The sequence below is a fragment of the Odocoileus virginianus genome, chromosome 14 (assembly GCF_023699985.2).
Source record: "Odocoileus virginianus isolate 20LAN1187 ecotype Illinois chromosome 14, Ovbor_1.2, whole genome shotgun sequence".
In the NCBI taxonomy this organism is placed as follows: Eukaryota; Metazoa; Chordata; class Mammalia; order Artiodactyla; family Cervidae; genus Odocoileus; species Odocoileus virginianus.
The window spans coordinates 16,239,014-16,246,119 of NC_069687.1; the positions used below are offsets into that span (position 1 = coordinate 16,239,014).

The 7,106-nt window shown below is 38.9% G+C and overlaps 1 pseudogene; it reads left to right on the top strand.

The window, feature by feature from the left end:
- Window positions 1–5,272: 5,272 nt before the first annotated feature.
- Window positions 5,273–5,871, top strand: LOC110134251 (MARCKS-related protein-like; annotated as a pseudogene).
- Window positions 5,872–7,106: the final 1,235 nt, after the last annotated feature.

The following is a 7,106-nucleotide window of genomic DNA, read 5'->3' on the forward strand; positions in this document are numbered from 1 at the left end:
AGCAACTAACACATGATGTAAGGATGTGAGCATAGACCTTTGAAACGTAACTGCCTAAGTTTTAGAATCTATCCTCTACTTTCTGTGTGACTGGCCAACTGAAATTTTTGCCTCATTTTTCTGACCTAGAAGGTGAGCAGTATAACTTCCCCCACTTTTTAAGCAGGGTTTGCAATGAGTCAAACATGACTGAGCTAACACTTTCACTTTTTATGATTGTTGTAAAAATTCAGAAATCTAATTTTTTAACTTTAATGAACTTAAATATTCCCCCCAGTTCTTGTATTGGAGCCCTAACTACCCCCTCCTCCATTGTAAGGTAAGTGCAGAAAAAAAGAGAGTGAGCCAGAGAGTTAGGCAAGAAAAGGGAAATTATTAGAGGGAAAAGAGAGGATGATGTGTTCTTAAGGAGGACCAGTGTCCTCCCTTTCTGACAGGGTCCTTCTTATACCCCACCAATGAAACATTCTCTGAAGGGATGGTTAATTTTCAGCCTGTAGTTGAGTCCTGTGTTCATGTATCCAGAGGTCTAGAATCTGGTGGTCTCACAGCTTTGAGAAGATAGGTGCCAGTGAGAAAACAGAATGCCATTTGGGCAATTTGGTCAGTCGCATGGATCACTGTGATTTTATTTTTTGTTTGCAAAGTTGACATAATGAGCTGTCTTATCAATGAGACCCCATGTGGGCCCTATCACCCGTATGATGGGATTTGGGCCCTTTGAGTAATAAATAGGTTTGGTTGGGCCTTTTGAGAGATAAATAGATTTAGATGGGGTCATGAGAATGAGGACATGATCATGAGAATGATGACAAGATTAGCCCCCTTTATAAAAAGAGATATCAACGTGCATTCACTCTCTCTTTCTCGCCTGTCTCTTCCTGCCATGTGGGAACGTAGTGAGAAAGTGTCTCTGAGCCAGAAGGAGCGCTATCACAGCCATGCTGGAAACTTGATATCAGATTTCTAGCCTCCAGAACTGTAGGAAACACATTTCTGTTGTTTAAGTCACTTAGTCTGTGGTATTTCATGATAGTAGCATGGACTGAAAACACTGTCTCACATCTAGTAACAGATGGATGCACAACACTTGGCTCTCCAGAAGAACTCAAACAGTCCATGGAAGGGAAATGCACCCACTGCTTTTCAGAGAACATGTCTTCTAAACTATTGGATGAGTTATCCATGCTGCGAATACATCTGATTGCAGTATTTTGTTTTGTATAAAATTTCTTGTTTTATTTTAGATTTAATAGTGAAACCTAAGTTTGCAAAGAGCATAGGTTTCTCGCTTTTATATCAATTTGATATAATTATACAATTCTTTGATCCATATTCTCCTCAAGTCACAGAGATCTTTCTTCTTAAACTTGAGGTGGCTTTTCCTGACCATAAGAACATACAACTTTCAACCCCTGCTTTAATATATGCTCACATTTTGAAAGCAAAATATTCTACTCAATTCTACTTTTTTATGTCAAGTGTGTACAGGGTAAATTCACTCAAATTTTTATTACAGAATTTCTTTAATATCAATTTTGAATATGAAGGAAAGACATTTTTCTGGGAGAATAAAATATAGAATGAGTAGATTGATTTTTCCATAATTTTACCCAAAATAAATTTGACTATACAGCTCACATCTTGGGGTCAAGTACAACGTTCCTTTAGAGTATTTTTTAGATAGTAATTAAAAAATATTTAAGCTTAGTAATACTTAAGAGGACATGTTCTCATTATTTGTATGTATAGTAGAAAAGAAACTTCTGCTGATATTCAGTTTGAATTACAACTAGAAATATTGGAGAGTATAGCTTTCCTGATTGCTCAGATGTTAAAAATCTGCCTGCAATGCAAGAGACTGGGTTTGATTGCTGGGTCAAGAAGATCCCCTGGAGAAGGAAATGGCAACCCACTCCAGTAGTCTTGCCTGGAGAATTCTATGGACGGAGGAGCCTGACTCGCTACAGTTCACAGGGTCGCAGAGAGTCGGGCATGACTAAGTGACTTCACAGGGCATGGAAAGTGTTAAAATTTTGATGATGGCATAAAGTAAAATAGAGGCTGATGCCTGGTTTCAATTTCTTAAAAATGAAATTACAAAACTGAAATAAAAATATTTCTAAAGGAAAAAGGAAAAACTGTTCTTGTGACAAAAAAATCACATATTTGTGATTATCCAGCCTATCCCTAGTGCAAGTTTTTTATATTTTATATAAGGCATTATCTTTTCTCGCTTTGTGAAGAGTAAAGGTCAGCTGTAAGCAGCACCCTGTGAAATTTCCAGGAATATTTTGTGATCCAGCAGAAGCTGATGTTGAGACATTGGTACAAACAAAAAAGATATAGTGACCACCACATAATATTCACAAGAAAGTTTACTCTTTTCTGTTACCACATTGTGATCTTAATTTCTTCATTGGAAAATTTCTTTCTTTCTTTATGTAAATATTTATTTTTTCTTTAAAAAGATTAAGGGGTTTTGCATTGATAAATGTGCATAATTTCAATGTACATTTATTATATATACATAATATTAGTATATATATAGAAATGATATTAATGTAATCAATATAATGGAAGTTGTGGATTAATTTATTTATCTTATACTTAGTTACTTCTGGAAAATTTAACTTTGCAAAGAAGTTAGATAGGAACTAGTTTTATTTTTACAATGATGAGATGCTTTGGACAGGGAAAAACCTGGTAAAGAGTTTCTAAGCGGCTCAATTCTGGCAGAGAATGATAATAGAAAGAGCAATCTAGTATGACTCTCAATCTCTGCTACTGTGGGTGCTGCTGTGTGCTTACTTGCCCAGTAGTGCGGACTCGCTGTGCTCCCAGGGACTGTAACCCACCAGATTCCTCTGTCCATGGAATTTTCCAGGCAAGAATACTGGAGCCGGTTGCCATCTCCTACTCCAGGGGATCTTCCTGACTCAGGGATCAAAACCCACATCTCTTGCATCTCCTGCATTGGCAGGCAGTTGCTTTACCACTAGCACCACCTGGGGGCTTTTACTGTCAGAATAATTACCAAGTTTATTAAGCTGTGAAATAAGAAAATTTTTTCAAAAATATGTACAGCTTTATTGAAATATAATTATTTAACATTGTATTTATTGATGGTGTGTGATGTGTTGACTTTGCTACTGTTATTGTTTAGTTGCTAAGTTGTGTCCAACTCTTTGCAACCACATGGATTGTAGCCCACCAGCCTCAGTCCAAGGGATTTCCCAGGCAAGAATACAGGAATGGATTGCCATTTCTGTCTCCAGTGTTTCTTCCTGATCCAGAGATCAAACCTGAAGCTCCTGCACTGGCAGGAGGATTCTTTACTGCTAAGTCACCAAGGAAGTTTTTATAACATATTGACTAGGTACATGTAAATGTCTGAAATGATTAAGACAGTAGGGTTAATTTCATTTCCTGACATAATCATTTATTTTCTTGTGATGAGAGCACATGAAAAATCTGTTCTAACAACTTTCATTATGAACTATAGTCAAAATGCCATGATTTAGAACCCCAGAACTTACTCATCTTGTAACAGGAAGATTGAACACTTCTACTAAAATCTTCCATTCCCCTCAATTCCTAATCTTTGATAACCACTATTATACTGTCCATGAGTCTGACTTTTAGAGACTCTCTATATAAGTGAAATAATGCAGTTTTTGTCTTTCTCAGAATGATTTATTTCACTTAGGCCAATTCACTCAAAGATCATCCATGATGTAACAAAGCTCAGAATTTTCCTTTTTCTAGTGACTGGATAGAATGTATTTCATTATATATACATTTATATGTGTGTATATATATACATATGTATGTAACTATACACTATACATTATGTATGTAACATATCTTTGTTTATCCATAGATAAACAGGCTGTTTCCATAGCTTGGAAACAGTTATTGGAAACTATTATGAATAGTGCTTTAATGTACATGGGAATGAGGATATCTCTCTGAGATCCTGATTTCATTTCCTTTGGATATATACGCAGAAATAAAATTGTGGGATTATATATTAGTACTATTTCTAATTGTTTGAGGAAACTCTTGTTTTCCATAACACCTGACCAATTTGCATTCCCTTCAATAATGGGCAAGAAAGTTTCCCTTCTCTCCACATCCTCACAAACAATTTATTGCTCTCTCTCTCTCATAATAGCCAATCTAACAAGCATGAGATGTTATATAACTAGAGTTTGGATTTGCATTAGTGATTTTTATAATATTTTCACGTATCTGTTGACCATTTGTACAGTTCCTTTTGAGAAATGCCTATTCGATTTCCTTACCCATCTTTAAAATCAAACTATTTGATACTCAGTTACATGAATTGTTTATATATTTTGGATATCAACCACTTTTCACATATATGATTTGAAAATATTTTCTCACATTCTGTAGAATATATTTTCCTTTTGTTCATTACTTTTTTTGCTACACATAAGCTTTTGATTGGATATAGTCCCACTTACTAAGTTTTGCTTTTATGCTTGTGCTTTTGGTGTCATATTAAAAAAAATATTGTCAAGATAGATGTCAATAAAATTTTTCCTAAATATTCTTCTGAGAGTTGTATGGTTTCAGGTGATATGTTTAAATCTTTAATTTTGAGTTAATTCTTGTGAGCAATGTATAATAGGGATGCAGTTCCTTTCTTTCCCATGTGATTATGTAGTTTTCTCAACTTCCTTTATTAAAGACTGCCATTTTCCTAACAAGTTTTGTTTGCTTCATATTCAAATGCTATACATATGTGAAGATTTGTTTCTGGGCTCTGCATTCTGTTCCATTACTCTATGTTTGTCCTTTTATGTTAGGAACTTACTGTTTTGATTATTATATCTTTGTTGTATAGTTATCTTGATTGTTTTACAGCATCTATATTTAAGCCATTTCTCCCTAAAATTTCCCGAGGATGAAAACAAAATGTCCAGAATTCATATATTATACAAAACATGATATATTAAATTTCACAGATCCTGCTTCATTTCTAAATTTCATTTGATAAAAATCAAATAATTTTCCTGTATAAATATTTTCAGTTCTCAAATTTTTATAAAATTAAAATAATGCAAAGGCATTCTGGTCAGAAGTGGAGCAGTGGTGGTCACAGCCCGCAGAGGTGCACCTCGGTTTCCCCTAACACCCTTCCCCCTTAGACCTCATCCCCATTTCTCCACTCTCCAGGCCCACCCAACCAAACAATTCCCTGCTCTGGGGTGGCTCTGGGACCCCCCAGCAGAAACCCTCGACCATGGGCAGTCAGAGCTCCAAGGTTCCCAGGAGTGACCTGACCGCCAAGGAGGCAGCAGATGCATCCCCCTCCAAAGCTGACAGACAGGGGAATGGCCACGTGAAAAGCTATGGAGATTATCCCTGCAAAGATGAAGGGGACCCAACCCCCAAGAAGGGAACAGAGGAAGCAGCCGGGGCCACTGGCGATGCCATCGAGCCAGCACCCCCTAGGCAGGGAGCTGAGGCCAAGGGGGCAAGGGGTACCCCCATGGAGACCGCCAAGAAGAGGAAGGATTTCTCTTTCAAGAAGCCTTTCAAATTGAGTGGCCTGTCCTCAAGAGAAATTGGAAGGAGGGTGGAGGTGATTTGTCTGCCTCCTCACCCGCAGAGGCAGAGCAGGAACAGGGGGAGATGGTTCCCTGCAGCAAGGAAGGCACTGCCCAGGAAGGGAAGGCTGTTGCCACTCCTCAGAGCCAGGAGCACCAGGCCAAAGGGGTAGAGGCCAGTGCTACCTCCAAGGGAGGAGACACAGAAGAGGCCGGGCCCGAGGTCGCAGAGCCACCCACTCTCTCGGGGCCAGAGGGTGGACCCACACCAGCAAGCAAGCAGAATGAGTAGCTGGGTGAGGGCAGGGGGTGATTTCTAAGCTGCAGAAACTGGGTCCTTGTGAGCTCACTGCCTAGACCTGGTGCTTCTGCTGCCTTCTTGTACCCAGAAAGGAACAGGTCTATTGCCCTCTAGCCACATTGCCTCTCCTTCTTTCCCTCCTGTGGATTCTCCCATCATCCATCTGGTCTTCCTCTAAAGGCCAGTTGAAGATGGTCCATTCCAGTTTCCCAAGTTAGGTTTGTGATGTGACATGCTCTTGCCCTTGGCCCTACCTCCTTCCCTTCCTCGCTTGTGCTGAAGGCAATTGCTGGTTTTCTTTCCCAATTATTTTCCTGGTAGGTTTTATTTACCAGCTTTCCTGGTGGCTCAGATGGTAAAGCATCTGCCTGTAACGTGGGAGACCTGGGTTCAATCCCTGGGTCAAGAAGATCTTCTGGAGAAGAAAATGGCAAACCCACTCCAGTGCCCTTGCTTGGAAAATTCCATGGATGGCAGAGCCTGGTAGGCTACAGTCCATGGGGTCACAAAGAGTCAGACATGACCAAGCGACTTCAATTTCCTTTCACTTTTTGTTTACTCCCCAAATCCCTGAACCAGATGTGGGGACACCACACTCCCAAAACCTGAGTGTAGTCCAGCTTTTTCCTGTTGAGCTTTCAGTTTCTCCTGCTGTGCCTAGGGGCACTTGGGCTGGGGAGGACACTGCCCCTGCCTAGGTATTTATAGATGCTTTACTCAAGCTCAAACAAACAAAAGATGTCAAATATATCTCCTAGCACACACCCAGATATATAATGCATTTCTAAACAATGTATAAAACTGTATATTAGAAAAATAGATAAAATATAAAATAGTGTATTATTTGCCAGATATTCCCAATCCCAATGTCATCTACTATCTACACAAGTGTTACTTTCTCTGGTGTGGTGTTTATTTATCATACTCTTCAAAATATTAGGAAAACATTCTTGACTTATAGAATATATAGAAATAATGACTATTTTCCACTATCTAAGTCTAGAATGAAAGTCCTTCAGATATATTACTGTATAAAGGATTGCTCTGTCTTACATGAAAATATTACACCGTTCTGTGTCTCCTGTCTATATTGTACAGCTCTGTCCCAGGTGTGAAATGTGAAAGTCGCTCAGTTGTGTCTGACTCTTTGCAACCTCAGACTTTACAGTCCATGGGGTTCTCCAGGCCAGAATACTGGAGTGGGTAGCTGTTCCCTTCTCCAGGAG